We start from the raw sequence: 22,520 nt of genomic DNA, 5'->3' as shown, positions 1-22,520 counted from the left end.
ATATGTTATTCGATAATCACATATGAAATTGTTGAACACAAATCGTTATAACTATTCTTACCGGCTCCTCGTTAGCATTGTGAGTTTGAAGAAGACCTATCGGTGGTTGTGAAGCTATCGTCGCATGGTCCAACTGCAAACACAAATATGTTATTCAATAATCACATATGGAATTGTTGAACACAAATCGTTAGAACCGTCCTTACTAGCTTTTCACTACTATTGCCATGGTTGTCACCTTTCTCCATCAACTTGGGGACTGACAGCTCATCGACAATAGCAGCGGCGGTGCGCCTCACCTTCATGGAACCAGTGGCTCTTTTGTGCTTCAAGTTTCTCCTATTTTCCCTTGCACCTAAGCCCCAATCCGCTTGATCCTCCATGTGCCCTATTGGCACGTATTGGTGGCCCTCAGATAACGTGACATCAATGTCCACAAAATAATCCCGACTGGCCTCATTTGGGGTAGGCTCCAAAGTCTCCACTACCCATAACTGCAAAATTGGGATTGTGATTAAATTTTAGGGAAAATTATTATACAAATTCACGATAGAAATTAATAGCTGTTCACTCACTTGCTAAGATGACTCCAACATCTCAACTGCCTTGTAGAAATCTTTTGGCTTCTGGTTGCATGGCCATCTGCACATGCGTGGGTAGACGTTGTCTTTCGGAGCAGAAGGGTAACTATTTTTCACAAGGTCAAAATTACCTCAATTGCCTAGAACTGCAAGTCAAATGTAACCATGATCAGACCGTAAATGATAAACGATTACAACCATAAATTATTAGGTCAAAAAGAAAATGAAAAATGTTACGTGACAGTACTTGTATCACCCACGTAAATCTGTAAATGTTGTACCATAAACGATCTTTCTGCACGTTCGAGGTAGGCACTTCGAACCCCTTCAAAAGGTAGTCCAAGGTCAGCCTTTAAACATAGTGACCCCATGGGAAGACATTCCAAGCGTCGATGTCCTCCACCAACGACAAGAGCCAAGGGGTCACTTGTCTACTGTAGTCTTGACCAGATAAAATGTTATTCGCAATCAAGGTGAGTGCCATCTTGGTCGCATCTCCCGATTGCTGAAAGTTACCTCTGTGGAACGTATCAAGCAACGCCTGCAGCTTAACGTTCTGCTGCCCGTTCCAGTATATCACATGAATGTCGTCCGCAACAACCTCGTACGATCATGTGAACACATGGCATTCTACAAAACTTTAGTCTGATGGTAAGACAAAGTAATTGCTTTGATATGCGTGCCTTGCTTTTGCCAATGGCAAACCATAGCTCATGCTCCATTGAATTTGTCATAGTGATTCAATAAATCATGATGTTATGCAGGAAACCAGCGGAGAAGTAGCCTTGTGGATATATGTCCAGTAGTATTCTGAAGCACGTACGTTTCACTGCATCATACTCCCTTTTCTCTTTGAGAGTCTTGTTGATGTAATGTGGTTGCGACCACTTACAGTGGATGTTAGTAGCGACATTGAACACCCATTTCTCCTTCGGCACAATAAGCAAATTGTAAAGATCCTCATACTGTTTGGACTGCATCTGCAAAACATGGCACACATGCACAAGTGAGTTAACCCATAGTGTTGTAACACGCCATGCATATGACGTAAAATGTTGTAACACGCCATGCATATAATGTAAAATGTTGTAACACGCCATGCATGTAACATCAAATGTTGTAACATGCCATGCATATAACGTAAAATATTGTAACACGCCATGCCTATAACTTTAAATGTTGTAACACGCCATGCATATAACGTCAAATGTTGTAACACGCCATACATATAACGTCAAATGTTGTAACACGCCATGCATATAACGTCAAATGTTGTAACACGTTATGCATATAACTCATAATGTTGTAACAAGCCATGCATATAACGTAAAATGTTGTAACACGCCATACGTATCAAGTCAAATGTTGTAACACGACAATGCTAACACACCAATCACTATAATTACTGTGTCCTTACATGAACTGGCCTAAAATACCCATGACGTGTGACGCGTCAATCAGTGTAATTACTAACTCGTTACACGAACTGCCATAAAATAACCAATATCGTGACAAGTTAAAAACTCCAAAAGCAGTTAACCCACTACACGCCATATCTATTGTAGTTTAAAACTTTGGTACGACCATAAAATCGAGAAGAAAATAGTTTAAACATAACAATTGAAAAAGATTGAAAAAACACAAACATATCACACAAACCTAGCAAAAAATTAACGAACAGAAGAAAGTTTTAAAAGTTTTATTTTCAGACTGACTGACCTTTTCATTGATAACCAACATTGTTACTGTGGTGTCGTCAAGCTTGCAAAGAACAAAGTCAAACACTCTGATACATTTGGGAATGAGGAATGAATCAAATCAAACTCTTTAAGTTTCTTCACACAGACGTTTGTGATTTCTGAAAAATATTTAATTAAAATGAAATGGTCTCACAATTTCCTTTATAAATATTCATTTATTCATTGAATTCATTCAGTGGAAGTCTAATCGGTGTCCTTGTTATTTGCCTGTTTTTTTTTTCCCTTTTTCAAACCATGTCGTGTCACCCATAAATTGCCATGTCGTGTCACACACTCTAAACCCTACAGTGTCATAAATCTCTATGCAATCTGACAAACTTTGAACCCTACCGTATCACAGATTCCCTCCATGGAGTATCGCAAACTCTGAACGCTGACGTGTCACAGATTCCCTCCATGGCGTGTCACAAACTTTAAACGCTGCCGTGTCACAGATTCCCTCAATGGGGTGTCACAAACTCTGAACCCTACCATGTCACAGATTCCCTCCATGGCGTATCACAAAGTTTGAAAGCTGATGTGTCTTAGATTCCCTCTATGCCATGTCATAAACTCTGAACCCTGCCGTCTCACAGATTCCCTCAATGGCGTGTCACAAACTCTAAACCCTACGGTCACAGATTCTTTCCATGGTGTGTCACAAACTTTAAACCCTGCTGTGTCACACATTCCCACCATGTCATGTCACACATTCCCAACATGCCGTTTCACAAACTCTAAACCCTACCCTGCCACAGCCTTGTCACATATGGCCTGTTGTAGCACGACCATTTCGTGCTTTGGATTCACATCTTTCTCCTTTTGATTCACCACCGTATCAGGGATTTCTGATTTGACATCATTCTCCAAGCTTTCGATTCATCATGACCGGATCCTCATTCGGTTTAATATCACTCTTCTCCTATTATCTGAATCCTATGTCTGAAATCTCTGAAAAACCATCTCATGCAACATTATTTTGTTTTGCACAAAATTAGATGTTCGTAAATTCTTTGCATATTTATTTTTTCATTTTCCACCTATTTGAGAGTGCGCCTCAACGAAGATGGCTCATTAAGGGCAAAGGGGATGATCACGCTCTAGAAGCAAGTGGAGAAGGATTGAGGGTAAATACAAAAGTGAAGGAAGAGATCCAATGGGTGTGCATAGTGGATAAATGGGGGGGGGGGGGGAAATTCTAATTTTGCAACTATTGAGGCAAGTTGTTCCCTATTTAAAAAAGATTAGAAAGAGGCAAATGAGGTGAAAACATGATGAAAATAGGAAATTGAATTCGACTATAAGAAAAAAGAGACATGAGGAAACTGATATGAGAAATTCTATATAGTGAGCAAAAATCGATTGAAGACAATTCGAAGGATTCAATCTTAGATGAGGACATTCTCTACAAAAATAGAGTGATTTCGAGAGAAGTAGAGGAAATAGGGGTGGTAGTAACAAAGTTGAGAATTATCTTTAAAGGTAGCTAAGAGGAGATGATCGAGTTCTTCAATAAGCTTAGACAAGGATTGAATGAAGCGAGCAAGTTGATGAGACAATAAATTTCATTTGCAAGGGGGTAAGTTTTTTTTTATGATTATGTTGACTTGGAATGTAAGAGGTCGAGGGAGAAAGGAAAAAATAAGGGCGATCATGAAGTTGATTATTAAAGTAAAAACTATGATGGTATTCTTACAAGAAATGAAACTAAAAAATGTGGACAATTGTTTGTACAAAGCTATTTGGGGTAAATATATGATCTTGAGACAAGTTTCCAAGGCTAAGGGCACATTTGGGGGGGTTTAATCACCATCTAGAATGAGTCTTTTTTGTATCTAGAGACAAGTGTGGTGAAAAATAACTTTATTGTTCTTATTGGAAGATCAATGAAAAATAGCAAAAGGTGTGTTTTTGAAAACATTTATACTCCTAATGATGATAATTAAATAAGAGAGTTGTGAGATGAGTTGGTAAATAATTGTAAGGGGTTGAGGCCTCTATGCTGCTTAGGGGGAGATTTTAATGAAGTAAAAAAAAGAGAGGAAATAATACGAAGAACTTATAACTAAAACATTTAAGAAGAATTTGTAGAGTTTATTAATGAAATGGGCTTCATGGATCTTCCGATGGTGGAAGGTATCTTTACATGGTGCAATAATAGAGATGAAGCAACTTTTAGTAGGCTTGATTGATTCCTTATCAACATTAAGTTTATGGAGGATAACAATGATAGCATGCAAAGATGCCTTTCTTGTTCACTATCCAATCACAGGTCGATATTTTTGTCTAAAGAGGTTAATTTAGGTGCAAAACCAAATATATTTTATAATCATTGGTTGAGGGAGGCTAGCTTCCAAAAGACCATTAAGGAGGCATTGAAGGAAACAACATCACGAGAGATAAAAAGATAATGTATTTGGTATAGACTTAAGAGGTTCAAGTCAGCTCTCCAATCATGGCAAAAAATTCATTAGAGGAAGTTATGACAAAATAGCAAAGCTTGAGGAGGATATTCAAAAGATGACTAATAGTTTGCAAGAGAAGTCATTAATGATGTTGAAATAAAGGAATTAGTCAATGAAGGTTGAATTGTGGTCTATGTATAAGTTAAAGGAAAGGATATGGAAACAGAAATTGAGGGTCAAATGGTTTCAAGAAAGTGATAGGAATATTAAATTCTTCCATGTAGTTGCTTCAGCAAGAAAAAAAGCCAATGACATCCATAAGCTTGCTATATAAGAAAGATTGGTTGCTGATCTACAGTTGATTAAGGAAGAAGTTGCTTGCCATTTTAAAAATTTTTATAAACATAAAGAAGTAATGAGCTTATGGGATTTGGATTGTAGCCTCAAAACTTTTAGTAAATAGTCAGTCTAGTTTCTCAAAAGACCATTCTTAGAGGTAGAAGTATGCAATGGATATTTCCAAGTGTAATGGTAATAAAGTGATAAAAGTTGGTTGTTTCAATATTAAATCCTTTAAAAACAAGTGAAGTAGGTTTAAAGATGAGGTATTGGAGTTCATGCAGGAATTTTACATTTTCTAAAAGAGAGAGGATTGTGTCAATGCCTCGTTTATTGCTTTGATAAGCTTGGTGGGGAGTGTTTATAAAATTATTGTAAAAATGCTTTTTGCCGTTTGAAACAAGTTATACAAGGGGTCATTGGAAGTAATCAATTTGAATTCATAAAAGGCTTACAAATAATGGATTGCATTTTAATTGTTAACGAGGTTATTGATCAATTAAAAAGGGATAACAACAGTGGATTGATTTTTAAGGTGGACTTTGACAAGGCTTATGCTAATGTCAATTGAGACTTTATGAACTTGGTGATTTGTAGGATGGGGCTAGAAGAATGACGGAGATAAAGGATGAGGACATATGCTTTTTAGGTTTTGCTATTAGTACTCGTCAATAGGGCACCAGCTAGACATTGCAAAATGAATTAAGATGGAAATGTCCTTTATCCCCTTTTCTTTTTGACATGATATCAAAAGCCTTGAGTGTCCTATTGAGTAAAACGAGCAACATGAGTTTCTGTAAGGGTGTAAGTATAAGGAGGGGTGACTTAATAATATCACACTTGCAATATGCAAACAACACCATGGTGTTTTGTGAGTCAAAATTTGGGAATCTAATCAATGTTAAAAGAATCCTTAAATGTTTTTGGGCAATTTTGAGTATCGAAATTAAGTTTAGTAAGAGTTTCCTTATTGGTGTAGATATAGGTAATTAAATAGTGAATTAGTGTAGAGGGACTCTAAATTGTAGGGTACAAGTTCTACTGTCAACATATTTGAGATTACCTTTGAGTTCTAACCAAAATTTTGAAACCAATGATGAAAAAGTTAAGTCTAAGCTGGCTATTTAAAAATTTAAGGTTTTGTCTATAGAGGGAATAATCACCTTGTTGAAATTGGTGCCTAAGAGTCTTCTTTTTTACTTTATGCCCCTATTCGAAATCTCGATGCAAGAGAAAGAGGAATTGGATAAAGTATAAAAGATATTTTTGTGGAGTGGATCATTAAAAGGAAGAAAATTTAATTTATTAATTGGGACTTAGTGTGCAAATACATACATGGATGTAAAAAGGCTTGTAATCATCGATTTACAATTGAAAAATAAATCTTTCCTTAATAAGTGGATTTAGACATATGGGAATGAACAAGATAACCTTTGAAGAATGTCCATTGTAAAGAAAAAAGGAGTGAAAAGTAAGAAATTGGTCTTGGATTTTGAAGGAAGAAAAAAACATCCTTTTTATAGAAAAATATTATAAGTCCATTTGTCTCATACAATAAATATCACCAACATGCTGACAGGAGATCTAGTATATGGTCGGTGAGGGTAAAAATATCTTAGTTTGGTAAGATGAGTGGATTAAAGGAATAATACTCAAATATACGTTTTCAAAATTTTATGCACTAGTAATCAATAAAAATGAGGTATTGTGTGCATATGGGCCAATGGAAAACATTAAGTGGTGGTTGAATGTCACATTACGAAGAAGGATATTCGATTGAGAAGTAGATCAATGGGATCAATTGTTACATGTTTTAAAAGATTTTTGCCTAGGTTTAGACCAACATGACAAAGTGATATTGAAAGGATCAATCAATGAGAATTACACCACAAAATCATTTTATAGGTTGGTCATAGGCATAAACAGCAAGGATGAGAGTTTTTAGAAATAGGTTTGGGTAGGTTTAGCACCTTATAAAATTAGGATTTTTTGTTAGCAAGTGATGTAAGGCAAGGTCACGACTAAAGATAAACTCATGGGGAGAAAGCTAACCAATAGATATCAATCCAAGTGCATATTTTGAAATTTTGAAGATGAGATAATAGATCATTTATTCTTTAAGTGTTTAGAATTATGGAAGGTTTAGACCGCATGGAGCTACTCTTGAGGGTGAGGTGGACAAAGTTAAGGAAGGCTACTTTTGTGTTCATGACATGGAATGATGTGATTAAGACCTTTGTGGGTGGAACGGTTTGATGTATGGTGTTCATTATGATAATTTGGTTTATGCGGCTTTTTTGAAATGAAATGATATTCAAGGTGAAGGTTTGGGATGGATCACAGCTTTTTGATTTTGTTAAGTTACGAATGACGTGGTGCCCAAATGCTAAATGGTCGAATGAGAATAATTTTGTTGTGAATACTTTTAGATTTCTCATGCTTGCTAGAGTAGTTTGTAAAAATAAACTAGGAAAAAGGTTACAACATGGACAAAACCACCAGATTAATACTTAAAATTTAATGTGGGCGAAATGATGAGGTTGTTTGGGAGAAGCGAGTATAGGTGGGATGCTCAAAAATGAAGTAGGGGATATTAAGATTCAATTAGTAAAAGTAATTGGACTAGTTGACTCCAATCTTGTTCAACTACATGTCATCAATGAAGCATATAAAATTTTTGCCACCTTAGAATGGACAAATTCACATGGCCTTGTAATGGAAAATGATTCCTCCAATGCAGTAAAGTGGATTCGAAGGCTCCATGGAGATTTAGGAGATATATCCTGCCTATAGAACGCTTAAAACACCAAGTGAAAGTTAAGAGATTCGCCACCCTTAGAATTGTGAATAGCTTAGTATTGTTCAATTTACTACCCACGCAAGTATACGTATCACACAGATAATATAATGATGAGTAGAATGTTGATCTCACAGCGAATTGAATTAATTCTTAATATTAATTACTAAAATTACATACCCTAATTTTATCCAAACACTAAAAATTGAATTAAAAGCAAAACTTAATAGTTAAAACTACTCTAAATTTACTCAGCAAAATTACTTTTCTAAACTTGATTGACTTTTAGACCTAAGATTATATTGTCCCTTGATATTTCATCTGATTATTGTCTCTCTCTCTCTCTCTTAACTTAGCTTAGTGGATTAAGTTGCTAACCTAGAGTCTTAAATTATTTACAAGTCTTTGTCGAGTTTCTCATAAAAATATCTTTCCCAATTAATTTGCTATATGTCTATGTAAATTAAATTAAAGGTAGATTCATTAAGTTCGTGTTTTAATTTTGGCTACATATAGCTTATAGGTGTATATCTACCTTATATGCAAATCAAACCACTTAATCAACTAGGTGTATTCGATCACACTCTATTCTATTCAAGGTCTACCTAAATCTCCTTCGTTAAGGTTTAACCTAAGTTTCCAATTCAATTTAATTGGTGATTAGGCAATTGAAGCATTAAGAACAAAATAAAATAAAAAACTTAAATCCATCAAACATAAGCAAAAGAGAGATAAATAAATTAGACTATGTATTGAGTTCAATTATAATCTTAGATTAATAATTTAGTTCACCATCAAGTCACACATCATTATCAAATTACGTTTAAACATTAAAATCAAACTAAGAAAATAAAAATTCAATAAAAAGATAATAAAACCCAAGAACTGTAATCTTGATCTGCCAAATCTTCTTAAATCTCTTAATTTCTTCTTAACTTTAATGACTTTGTGGCTTGATTTTCAACTTTTCAATCTAATGTTTTGCTTTTTCCTTTAAAAGTCTTTCGAAAGGTTGTGTCTATAGGGTTTTAAAGTTAGGCCAAGTTGGGTGAAGAAAGAAGTTAGTTTCAATCAGGATTTTCTCATCAGACTAAGTGAGTCAGGGCCTCGACCCATTAATTAGCAAAAATCGTAATTGCTTTAGGACTACTACAGTGTTTCAATTTTGACACGATTTTTGACCAGTTTACAAGCTGAATTGGCAAACATAAAAATTGTATCTTTTTCTCTTATCTTTTCAATGGTTTAAGAATCATATTATTTGGAGTTCTGTAGAAGAAGTTATGGCCAAAATATCAAAATATATGCAGTGATGGTCTACACCTTGAAATTGCTCTCTTCCTTCATTAGACATCTACAAAAGGACACATAAATTGATAACAACATATATTAATTACATTAAAACCAAATTAAGTTTAAAATTAACTAAGATTAGATGGACTTACCTAAATTAATTAACTTAAAATAATTTAACTAAAACCTACTAATATCTATGCATTACAACATGAAGGAAGCTAAATTATTATCAAAATAAAGTACAAATAACTCTATATCATAGAGTTATCAGTTAGCCAATGGCCTTGCTAAAGAAGAAGTACAACAACCATAAGAATTGCTAATTGTCATGAACAAAGGTGATTAATGAAGGATGATTAATAAGTCTTTTAGATAAAAAAATGATAAAGTCCTTTTGTTTTGGTCATCTATATCTTTTTTTTTTCAAATTTAAAAACCTAGCCCCTATTCCCTACCTCATTATGTGCCTTAACTTTCACAAATTGATACATATCTATTTTTTTACTGAGTTAATACATGTTTGGTTTTAATTTTTTTCCTTTTTTCTCTCTCATATCTTTTTCCCTTCACAGCTCATTTTCATTTAAGCCAAAACCACTACCAAAGTTACAAAAACACAATAGCAGAGTCCCTTCATAAACCCACCATTTCATTTCAGACCTCATAACTCATTTCAAAGTTTTTAAACTTTCTTTACAGCAACAAATGGGTAGCAAACTTGGGTAAGACCTTAAAACAAAGCCTGATAAGACAATGTTTCCAGCTGTAACTCTATCTCACCCTTTTTTACTCTTTAAGCTTAGGGTCCGTTTGGTAACCGTAAAATAACTTGTTAGGAAATAATTTTTTCTTTCTTAAATATTTTACAGAAAAATTTAATGTTTTTTTGTTATTTGGATAAATTGTGGAAAACATTTTCTATTGTTTCGATTAACTTATAGAAAATATTTTTCATTATCACTCGTTTTCAAACAAAATTTTTATCCTAAAAAATAATGCATGTCTGATCCATTTCAACACCAAAAATTTTAATTTGAGATCAAACTCTCACCTGATAAGAGTGGATTATGGACATAAATTAAGCCAAAATCAAAGAGTGTATACACACAAATCATAAATCAAGCCAAAATCATAAAAAAAAAACAAAAAGTACAAGAAAATATGATTTGGTCTCAATTTGGGGCTGTAAACAAGAAAAGAGGGACAATGATTCAATAAGGGAAGAAAAGAAAAAAAAAACAGAAAAAATAAACAAGAAGAAGAAAGAGAGATGAACTTGACGGCAATGGTGGTGGCTATAATAGGAGAGAGAGACATGGTTTTGGTTGCAAAAAAGAAAATGAAAGAAAGAAAAGGAGAAAGGAAGAAAGAAGGAAAAAACAAAAGGTAAGGTTAATGTCGTCAATAATGATGGAAGGAGGAAGGAAGAGTAACAAAGTAGGCGAGAGAGAAGAGGGTTGGGACAGGGGAGGGTCAGGACACAGGGAGGACTAAGGAAGAAAAGGGGCAGAACAAAGTGGGAGTCTTGAAAATTGTCTCACTCTCCTCGAGAGCGTAAGACAAAATGAGCATTTTTTTCATTGACCCGTAAAATTTTTTTCATTTGATTTTCATTTTTAGTCATCTAAACAATATTATGTCATGAAAATATTATTCGGAAAAGCTTTTACATTAAAACAAACAGACCCTTAATTTGACAAAAAAATAGAGTAATACACAACCATGCCCTTTGCATTCAACATAACAAAAACAGAACCAAAAACAAATAACTTTAGTTTGATCCTTTTCTTCTCTAAATAACAGAACACTTTTATCAATCAAACCCAATCGATATTGTCAAGCCCTACTCTATTATATACTTGTCATGTCATTCATGTACTTGATAGCATATCTACATACTGGGATGCCTCGGAGAATCGTTAAAAGTCAGTATCGTACCTAGTGGTACAGTTAAGTCGATTAAAATCTCGAACTAGTTTGAATAGAGATTTAGGTTGTATTTGAGAGTTATTGAAGCTTAGAATGTCTTAATATGGTGATTCAAAGTTCGAGGATTAATTTGTAGTCAAATTAGGAATTTTCATAACATAGGGGTAAAATGGTCATTTTGCCACCTGAGGGTAAAATTGGAATGTTGGATGAAATTTTTGATCAATTTTGATTAATTGGAGCATGATTTGAATTTGAGAAATGAAAAATTTTAATTCTGACATTTTTCCGAACATAAGGACAAAGTAGTCATTTTACGTGTCAAAGAGGACGTAATTGGAATTTTTTGAATTTTACACCATCATAACACTTGTCAAGCGCATGAATTTCACCTATTATTATTTTATACTTTGGATAATAAAGAGATTACATGTGGTGGTAAGAAAATGCTTAATTGTTAAGTTTTAACCATGGACCAATCACATGGTGACACATGTGAAGTTTTATTATTTTTATAATTTCCTTTATAAACTCAACATAAACTCTCCCATTTCACTCTTCATGGCCGGCCAAAGCAAAGAACAAAGAGAAAAGAATAGAAACAAACCCTAGAGAGGAAAATTCAAGAGAAATTTGTTGAATTTCAAAGAACAAAACAATCAAAGGTAAGATTTTTCAATTTTAGCTTAAGATCTACCTTTCCCATGCTTTCTTTTTCATTTTCTATGGATGAAACACAAGTTTTCATGAGGGAATATTTGCTAGCTGAACATAGGGAGAGAGGTTTTGATAATGGATTTTGCTAGATTTCATGATATCTTAATGTTTTTAGTTATTTGATGATGTTTGGCATGAAAAACAAGCAAGAAAATCACATGCCCTTCAACAACCCTCTTTGGCCGAATTTTATAGATGACATGTTGATGATGGATTTTATTGAATTTCATATTATTTAGCTCGTAATTGATGATTTATGGTATCAGATATCGAAAACGGTTATCGAAAAGTATAGTTCCTTTAGTAAACGACTTGAACAATAATGAGAAAATCATAGTGAATGGACTTGGATTTGATTCTTAATGATGTAGATGGATTTATTGGACCGTGTTAACACTGATTAGCACGTTAGTTCAGAATCAGAATGAATTTCAGTTTTGATGAATTAAGTCACAATCAAGCTCATTGAGGTACTTTGGTGTATTTGGAATATTAGAAGTGTAATGAATATATTTGAAGTTGAATCGGATGTTTTGGTTAATTCAACAGTGTATAGTTTGAGTTAGGTCGAATACAAATTCAGTCCGATCATAATTGAACCCACGTAGAACACCGTCTTTAAGTGATTATTCGAACAATTCTCATTCAATTTCATGCATTCACATAGAGCCTGAAATAGTTTTATAACAGTTTGGCACAAATATATTGAATTACATATCGTGTATTATGTATAGGTGGTGAGCCATCTAATAAGGGTAAATATATCGTACCCGAGGACTAAGAATACGAGTACTCCAAAATCTCGTTATTGTGAGTAATCAAATGTTCACCTTAACTATCTAATGTAGTTATACTCGTTTTTATGATTTTAAAGAATAATGAACTTAAACCGTAGATTTTTATGTTGGTTAAATGAATGAGATTTATAAATTGTTTTGCAATTCAATGATGATTTTGGAAATTGAGTAAGTGGAGACTATATACTTGTGTTATCTATATATATACATATGGTTTGAATTGATGGCTTATGACAATGTGATGGCATGAATGGCTGGATTTGTGGTTTATGGATTATATGAACTGTTTTGTTTTACCTTGACAGGCTGGGTAATATCATATTAGCCATGTCATGCTGTCAAAATTTTTATTGATTTAGTGGGTTATTTGATTAGCTTATTGTAATGGGCGGGTTTCCATGAACCAGCCTATTAGAGGGGCACGGTAAACCCCGTTATATTTTACCTTAGTACGAGAGGTGCGGAGGGTATCTTCTAAGGTAAGTTTAGAGTTCATTTCACATCGAACCACCACGTGAGGATGAAACTCAGCCAACGCCAAGGAATGACTATATTTTAAAAGTAAAAACATTTTTATGGGTATATGTCATTTTAACATCCTTGGCGGACTCGGTTGAATGCCCGGGCCAAGATGTCACCGAGTATGAGTTTTGGCACAAGCCAAGTTTTTAAGAGAATCATAAGCCTTGTTGATTATTTTGATGAAATGTAATTGTTTTATATGAATTGAAATGAGTTTTGAATGTTACAAATTATATTATGATGGGATGATTTAACTGTCTCAATTTACTTGGCTTTAGATGTTGTAGATGAACTTTGCTTACTCACTGGGTTTATAAAAAGTCACCCCTTTTTTTCACCCATTTCAGGCTCAAGATAGTCTGGAGACAGCCGATTTTGTCGAGGGTTGCTTTTGGATTTGCACCCTTAGAAATCGTAAGTCTACAGTTCTATTTATTTTTGTTATATTGGGTCCCACATGTCGTTGTAGAATATTTTTGTATACTTGGTTTAGTGTGCTATTATATATATGAATTTATTTTACTCTTACGCTACAAAAATTGTTTATGCAAGATTCTATAAATATTGTTTTATAAAATATAGAATATTTTATTTAATATTATTATGTAGTTTGATTAGCCATAATTTCATTTTAAATGGATGATTTAGATTACTAAAATTATTTTTCGATGAGAAATGTATATTTTTCGATCGTATGCTGTATATGCACTAGGTTTCAAAATTTTTGAATAAAAATAACCAAAATACCCATGTGTGGCAGAAATTACTTTTTATTTGTTTTTGATTTCAAATAGTTTATATTCTTTTAAAACATGATATTTAGTAACTGTTGCTCACAAGGGAGATGTAAAATTGATGCAAGAGCCTTACGAGGTTTCGATTGACATTTCGGGTAATGAATGTCTATCGAGACATCGCAGCGGTTGTCACAGGCTCGAAGGGAGTACTGGGTCGTGACAGATATGCTAGTAAGCTGCAAATTTAACAAGGGAAGTTGATTGGTCTGATGCCACTAAGTTGATTGGTCGATGGATTTCAAATTGTTTATAAAGATAAATTTTGATTTTTAAATTTCTTGACAATGAGGATTTGCTTCAAATGTATAATTTGAATTGAACTTTTTTTTGCTTAAGATTCTCTGTTAATGGGTGGTAGGTAATTTGGGATATAAAACCATTAGAAGAAATTAATAATATTCTTTCTAAACTACAATAGGAATTTGAGCTGAAACTGGATGAAAATGAGCTTTGAAGAAAGAAAAAGGGAAAAAATTATGAGAGAGAAAGAGGAAAAAAAAATTAAAACCAAACATGTATTAACTTAATAGAAAAATATACATGTGTCAATTTGTGAGAGTTGGGGCACATAATGGGGAAGGGGATTTAGATTCTTGTTTTCTATGCTGAGTTTGTGTGAGACCTTGTCAAGCTCGATTAAAAGACGGTTTTATACCGAGTGGTACAACTAAATTAAATTGAGCCTTGAACTAGTTCAAATAGAAATTCTAAGAGGAATTTGAAAATTTTAAAACCCACAGAATGGCTTAGAATAGTGATTTGGAGTTCAAGGTCAAGTTTGGAGTCCATTAGAAAATTGACCAATTAGGGACAAAACGGTCATTTTACCATTTGATGATAAAATGGAGATTTTTAGCCAAGATTTGATCACATTTGACCAAGAATAATTATATGAAATATAATTATGATTATTGGAGTATAAAATGATGTTTAGCAGTGAAAAAAAAATTGTGATTCCTAGTATTTATGGAGCACAAGGGTAAAATGGTAATTTTGCCACTAGAGAACTAAACGAAAATTTTTTTATAAAACAATTTTTGCCCCATTTGGTTAATATTGATCAATATTTGTGTTATTTTAGGTTGAAAAGTAGAAATAATGAGATTCCGGTACATTTTGGAGTATAGGGGCAAAACTGTAATATTTTCATCCTGTGGGCAAATCAGTAAATTTTTCACCCCAGCACTTGTCAAGACCAAGGAATTTTAATTGTGGCAGGATTGGATAAATACCAGAATATTTGTGGTGGAAAATTAAGAAGAAAAAGTCAAAAAGTTAAAAATTGGGCCAATAAGCATGTGACACATGGCATGCTTGATTATTTTATTATTTTCTATAGAAATCAGCCCATTAAATCTCCAATTCCCTCACCATATTTGGCCTAGGCATCCAGCAACAAGAAAAAGGAAGAACAAAAGGAAAAACAAGAAAATCTAGGTGGAAATTCAAAGAAAAAGTGAAGAAATTAAGGAAACAAGCTAGGTAAGTTAAAATTTCTTTAATTCTCCTTGATACCTAGCTTACCCATGCTTTTGTTCTTGATTTCCATGGTTGAATATTGAGTTATCATGATGAATTCAATTCTGAAAAATGGGTATGGAAGAGGAATTGTTGTTGGAATAATTTGATTTTAGACTATGTTAGTGTTTAGGGATAGTTAAGTATGGTTATGAACAAAAACACAAAAGAAATATTCAATTTCTCTAGGGTTCCTTGTTGGTCGAACCATGAGGGCTGAATATCAATGGGAGATTGTTTTTATTTCAGGGAAAATGGCTTGAAAAATGATGAATTAAGGTGAAACGGTTATGTAGAAAAAATTCGATGCTAGTACACCAAATGACTAAATTTTTCTATAAGGAACTGTGAGGGTTCTAATGCTGAATTTGGCTTTATTTAAATGTATGTGGTAAATTAAGGTATTAGAGGAGAAATGAATTAATTTGGAGGTGATTTGGACATAATCGCCGATTAATCGGGTGATCGGTCGAATTTAATTGATACCATGATTAAACGGTAATCGGACATATTTTTGCATTTGCATATCAAGCATTAGTAATTTAAATTAGTTTATATCAATTTAGGGACAATATAGTAAATTGCTTGACTTTGTTATTTGTCAAGGTGGTGAGACGTCCGGAAAAGGCAAAGGAATTACGCTTGAGGACTATTAGTCTAAGTTCACCCGAAATCCGGATTGCCTATCAAAATTATTTTGGGAATATGACTGTTTTCAACAAAGTGTTTGAATGATTTTATGAAATTTTTTTTCATGAAAATGAATGCCTTGGGAACAAGCGTTTGAGAAAAAGTTTATGTTAAGAAATGTGGTTATTATGGATTTCTATGTGGTTGCATTATGTTGATATACATATATGCTTGAATATAATGTTGTGTAATTATGTTGACTCGACTATGTACGAGTAGGGAGTGCGCATAAGCCGAGGATGACCCGGTTATGTGCGAGTAGGGAGTGCGCATAACTCGGTGATGACCCAGCCATGTGCGAGTAGGGAGTGCGCATGAGTTGGTGATGATGATGATGATGATGATAATGGGTTGGTGAGATGATGATGATGGGTATATACATATATATATATATACATATGTAAATATGTGTGATATAGCAAATTGATGGACAATGATTTATGGTTGTAATGTACATGAAAGTTGACACATTGTACTTTGAGAATTTTCATGAATTTTAGGTTGATTTTATTAGTTTAGCAGGATGGTTTTTTGTTGAGTGAGGAAAAATGGTTCTCTTGTTGCTCTGTTTTCACTGCAGCGAAATTCATGCTCGCTGTAGCGAAAAACTCTGGGGTTTGGAGGGGTTTTAAATAGGAATGAACTAAATTGCATTATTTTGAAACAACTGCATCATGATTTTAAATTTTCCCTAATTGTTGCTTGTTCCCTTCCTTGTTCACTCACTGGGTTTATACTCACCATTTTCAAATTCATGTTTTCAGATCACGAGGCAGTCGATAATTAGGACGAGGTGTCCTTGTAGACCTGTGTTCATCTTTTGGTAGGTGTCTCAGTATTCGGTAGCTGTATATTCATCCGAGTCACTCCGCTGGAAGTCGAGTATTATTTTGTTATGTATAGATGAACTTAATGTAAATTTTAAAAGAGTAATGCCAGTACGAGTTGGCAATGTATATCACTATTTTGATTCAAAGTCATGAAATAGGACTTAGTGATAATAAATAGAATCATAAGTAAGATAAATAATAGGCTTGCTTGGGTTTAGTGGATTACGTCCGTTGGACCCATGCGCCGGTCATGACCCAGAATTTGGGTCGTGACAGTTTGTGTCTCATGCCCTTTAAGTTTGTGTTTTCTACTGTGGATGAAGTTTTGATTCTGCCACTAATCTCTTATCCTTTTGCTAATGGTTCTTAGTGGTGGTGGTTGCTTGATAACTTCATGTTTATCTTCTACAGCTTTGATCTTTGCTTTTTTATGTTTTTGCTTGTGAATTGTGTGTAGCATAATTGTTGATAAAAAAGGAGCGTTGAAAATATTGTTTAAATTGCATAAAGTCTTTTATGAAAGATGTTGAGTTATTGTTACTAGCAAACTTTTATTGTGGTTGACGTTTTCTACTGGTGTTTTGTATGTATCAAATAAACTCTAGAGAAACAAGGAGTTAATATGTATTCATTATGTGTTGGCATGTCTTTATTTCTATTGGGAGGATGAAACCGATATATATTGATTGTGGTTATGATATGTTTTTGTGAGTGATTAGAATGGATCAAATTTGGGGTGTAAGCATTAATAAGCTAGTGTTTTCCCAGCTATTATTGGTTTCCATGATGTGTTGTGAAGGGTTTTTTGGTGCTAAGTGGAGTATTGTGTTGATTGGTTGTAGAGGCTAGTTTTTTTTTTTTTTTTTGCTAGAAAAATCTCTCAAGGCTAGCACCTTGTTAAAAATTTGTTACAAGATAGAAAAGTGAAGTACACTAGGGAAGAGACATAAACTTTACCTCCATAAGTACATGAAAAAGATAAAAAGATGTCCCTTGTGGGAGTATTACTTCTATTGCATGAATTCTAAGAAAACATGAACTAAATAAAATTTCTTGCTGATAAGAAATAAAATAAATAAGGAGTACCAATCCCTTACATTTATTTAGACCTAATATATGGTGAATTAATTTGATCTAATTTAAGAATACCATTAAGCTCACCTTCAACATTAAAGAAAACCTTGAGTCTTTCATGTGAATAACCTTGATTTGAAGGGAAGTTGGCAGCTTGGTTACTTTCATGGTGAATATGAGTAATCATGACAAGAAAAGTGTTGTAAACAAGTCTGAGCAAAAGCTAAGATATACCAAATATCATGAGATCTGATACTTTTTTCCATTATCATGTTCACAACAACCATGGAATCCATCTCAACCCATATTTTGGTCAAATTGTGGTCATGGCATAAAAAAAGTCCTTTCTTAAGTGCAAGAAATTCGGCTTTCAAGGAATTATGGGCACCAAAATTTTTTGAAAAGCCAAATAGCAACATACCTTTGTGGTCGTGCAAAACACCTCTTCTAGCGACATTTCGGGCATGGTCTTTTGAGCTCCCATCAACATTCAACTTGAACTCATCAAAGTAGGGGTTCAACCAACTAATAATTTGGGGTGGAATGGGTAATTGACTCGGAAAGGTGATTTTGCACAACTTAGCAATCTGCATATCACCTTTTCATTGTTGTTTGTGCATAAGGTTCCCTTTGTGAAGCTGCATCCATAAATTCATAATTTTCCACATAATATGTTAAGGGAACAGACCTAATTGCTTGTGTTTAGCATCATTCCTATCAACCCATAAGAATCAACAAATAAAAATTGGTAATAAAATTTGGATATGTCCTTGTTTTGTATAATCACCAGAATAAAACCATGCCCACAAAACTTGCATAATATTTTGCGACTAAATGACAAAGGCTTGGAAAAAATGAGCAAAGAAATTTCGAACTCGTTGTGCAACTGAACCTGTCACGACCCGGAACTCCCATCGAGCCCGTGACAACCGCCGCGAAGCCTCGATAGACATTCTTCCCCCGAACGCCTTTCGAGACCTCGCAAGGCTTTTGTACCAGTTTTTCCATTCCTCTCTCTCTTTCCTTTTCTTTTTTTTTTTTTTGAATAATAAAATAAACTAAAAATATTAATTAAAATAATCTATTTTCATGTAAAACAATATATATATATATGTATATTTTTGAAACATCAAAAAAAATTAATTTTCTGCACATAAAAATAAAATAAATTTATACATACTATAATATAGAAAACTAGAGTATGCAATTTAAATTACAATGACACGTGAGCCCCCAAATAACTGAGAAGGTTTAAGTCTATAACCTTGCTTTCTAGGATGCAACTCCGAAATTTACTTCTCGATGCAATTGACAGTCTACTGCCTATTCTGAGCCTGAAAAATGTATAGGAAGAAGGGGTGAGATTATAAAATCCCAGTGAGTAGACAAACATCATCAAAATAATCTAAAGCCGAGTAATAGGAGACAATTAAAATAATTCATCTCAACCCATATAAATAATTGGATTTCATCTAATTACTCAACATGGCTTATGCACTTTTCAAAAACTTGGCTCTTGCCAAAAATCCATTCTCGGGGATACCTCGCGAAAGCATCTTACCGAGACCGCCAAGGCTGTTTATTGTCACACACACAAACACATTTCACCTCTGACAACACAGCCGTTCCTTGGCGTTGGCTGAGTCCCACTTTCACGTGGTGGCCTGCGTGAAGTGTACTCAAATCCTACCTCGGGAGTTATCCTACGCGCCTCTCCAATCGAGGTAAGCTCAATAATTGGGAACCGTGCCCCTCTAATTAGGCTGGCCCACGGAACCCCCGTCACTGCAGTGCCCACTTTATAATCCACCAACCAATAAAATCACAATAGTATGACATGGCTCACTTAACACATTCAAGGCAAATAAAGCAGTTCACATATTCTTAAAATCATAAAAATAACCAGTCATACCCACATTTATCATAAGCCATTAATGTAAAATCATGGATAAACAACACAATCATAGTATAGGTCTCCAATTACTCTACTTTTGAAATCATTATTAAATTTTCAAAAATATTATAAAATTATTTTATAAAATCCCATTTTACCATAAAACACAATAATTTTCCAATTAAACCATTTTTTCATAAAATCACACAATTAAATAAATCTACTCTAGATAATTAAGACGATAGTAAGTTTACTCACTGTACTAGGAGTAGATATACTCCTATTCTCGGTCCTCGGGTGTAGTCTTTTACCCGTATCAAATAGCTCACCACCTATCCACAATACATGACACAAAAAATTCAATAATTTGTGTCAAATCAATATATATTATTTCAGGCTCTTATCCATGCGTATGCACTAGATAGGGTGTGAAATGTTTGGACATTTGCTTAATCACAGTGTCCGACCTAACTTGCCTATATACGGTGTAAATTTCTAAAATCTCCAATTCAACTTCAATTCCATCCATTTCAATTTCAATTATCCAATTATATCCACAATACCTCAATGACTATGAATGTGGTCCAATTTATCAGTTCGGATCACAAATTACGCTTTTACCCCTAGTGGGTAGAAATTTCAATTTTTTTGCACCAAAAATTCCCATTTAATTTCCAACCTCATAATTCATCATTTTTCCATCTAATTCTCTTAAAATAAAGTCAACCTCATCCTCACACACCATTGGCTAGATTCAGCCTAGAGAAATTCATGGAGAAAATGAATATTTTTCTTGTTGTTTTACTCATAAACATGCTAAACTAACACTAAACACTAACATAGTTCAAAATCAAATTAATCTAACAACTTTCTCTCTCTAAACCCATATGATCAGATTTGAATCCATCATCAAAACACATAATTTAACCATAGAAAATAAGGAGAAATGCATGGAAATGATAAATCTTAAGCTAAGCTTGAAAAATCATACCTTTAAACACTTGATTCCTTGAAAAATCACACTTTTTCTTTGAATTTTCTCACTCTAGGGTTTGTTCTTATTTCTCTCTCTCTCCTGCTGGTTTTGGCTGACCCTCCCAATGAATAATTCTGGAATTTTCAAGCCTTTTAATAGGCTTAATAAAATATTATTATTTTATTTACCTTTTGAATATTTTATTATTTTATTTTTTTCTAGTCATCTTTTTGACTTTATTTTTCTACCACTCAATCCTCTTCACTTATCCATGTCTTCCATGAAATTTCTAGACTTTTCCAAAGTTTTGGTGGGGTAAATTTTTAAAAATTACACTTTTACCCCCGTAAAGTGAAAAATTACATTTTTGCCCCAAAAACTAAAAAAATGCCCATAGACATATTTTTCATCCCTTATACTCTTACCATTCTCCAATTTGTCAAATGTGATCTAAATTCTCTCAAAATCTCAAAATTTATCCGTGAGTGGAAAAATTACGATTTTGCCCCTAGATAGTGAAAATTTCGGTTTGACTCCAAATTGATCCTCAAACTCCGAATTACCATTTTGAGTCATCCCTGAACTGTGAAACTCTTAATTTCACCTTAAAATTTCTATTTGAACTAGTTCGAGGCTTAATCGACTCAATGGTACCATTAGGGGCAATATCGTCTTTTAACAATTTCTCGAACTTCCTAAATATACAAACATTCTATCGAGCATGTAAATGACGTAATAATTATTTTACAAAGCAGGGTTTGACAGAACCTTTCCAAAGAATGTGGAGGAGGGTCTCTTCAGAATGACAGCATTTGCATTTCAATGCCAACTGAAAGTTCTTGGTTTTTAATCTCATCTTAGCTGGTATCCATCCATTAATAACTTTCCAAAAGAAGAATGAAATCGTTAATGGAATACTTCTATGCCATACTAAATCAAATGCATTACTTATAGGCTGTTTTTGTTGAATTGATTACTAGGCACTCTTGGTGGTAAATTCACCGTTAAAAGAAGGAACCCAATAAGCTGCATCATTACTAGTGTTTTCAATAAGAATTTTGACTATATCTTCAATAAAAAAACTAGGTAAGAAGCAAAGGCGGAGCCTCTTTAAGGGATGAACCCCTCAAAATTTTTTAATTTTTTTATGTTATACAAAATTTTTAAATTTTTTTTATAAATTCTCTTAATGACCCCTCAAAATAATTTTTTATTTAATAATTACTACAAATAAAAAATAACAAAATGATTTGAATTTTGAATTTTTTTAATTTATGTTATTATTTTATTTTTATTTATTTTTTTTTCATTTTTATTCTGTTTACTCATATGTTTAAATTTCTGTAAATTTTTTTTTCACAAATTTCTACGAACCATAAACCATATTCTTTTTCTTTCTTTTGTATTATGTCATATGTGGGTTTTATTGTCTATTTGTCATGTTATTCTTTTTTTTGTTATGTGAATTTTATTTTTTATGATTTTAATATTTAAAAATTAATAAATTATTATGTAATTCTCAAATATAAATTGTAGTGTTGCACTATTGTTTAAAATTTCATCAATGTATAATTTTTTATTCAAAATAACAAATGCGTTTTTGTCACAGCCCAATTCTC

The 22,520-nt window shown here is 33.4% G+C and overlaps 1 long non-coding RNA gene across 1 annotated transcript; it reads right to left on the bottom strand.

Moving 5' to 3' along the window:
- Positions 1–19,251: 19,251 nt before the first annotated feature.
- On the bottom strand, positions 19,252–21,018 carry LOC148763756 (uncharacterized). Its single transcript, XR_016025100.1, has 3 exons — positions 20,917–21,018; positions 20,184–20,257; positions 19,252–19,365 (listed from the first exon to the last, which is right to left on the bottom strand). It is a non-coding gene; the product is annotated as an uncharacterized LOC148763756 (long non-coding RNA).
- Between the last annotated feature and the right edge of the window lie 1,502 nt (positions 21,019–22,520).

The sequence above is a fragment of the Theobroma cacao genome, chromosome 3, assembly GCF_053813885.1.
Source record: "Theobroma cacao isolate CCN51 chromosome 3, ASM5381388v1, whole genome shotgun sequence".
NCBI classification, from domain to species: domain Eukaryota; kingdom Viridiplantae; phylum Streptophyta; class Magnoliopsida; order Malvales; family Malvaceae; genus Theobroma; species Theobroma cacao.
Note: the sequence above shows the minus strand (reverse complement) of the source record. Positions and strands in the feature narration are given on the sequence as shown.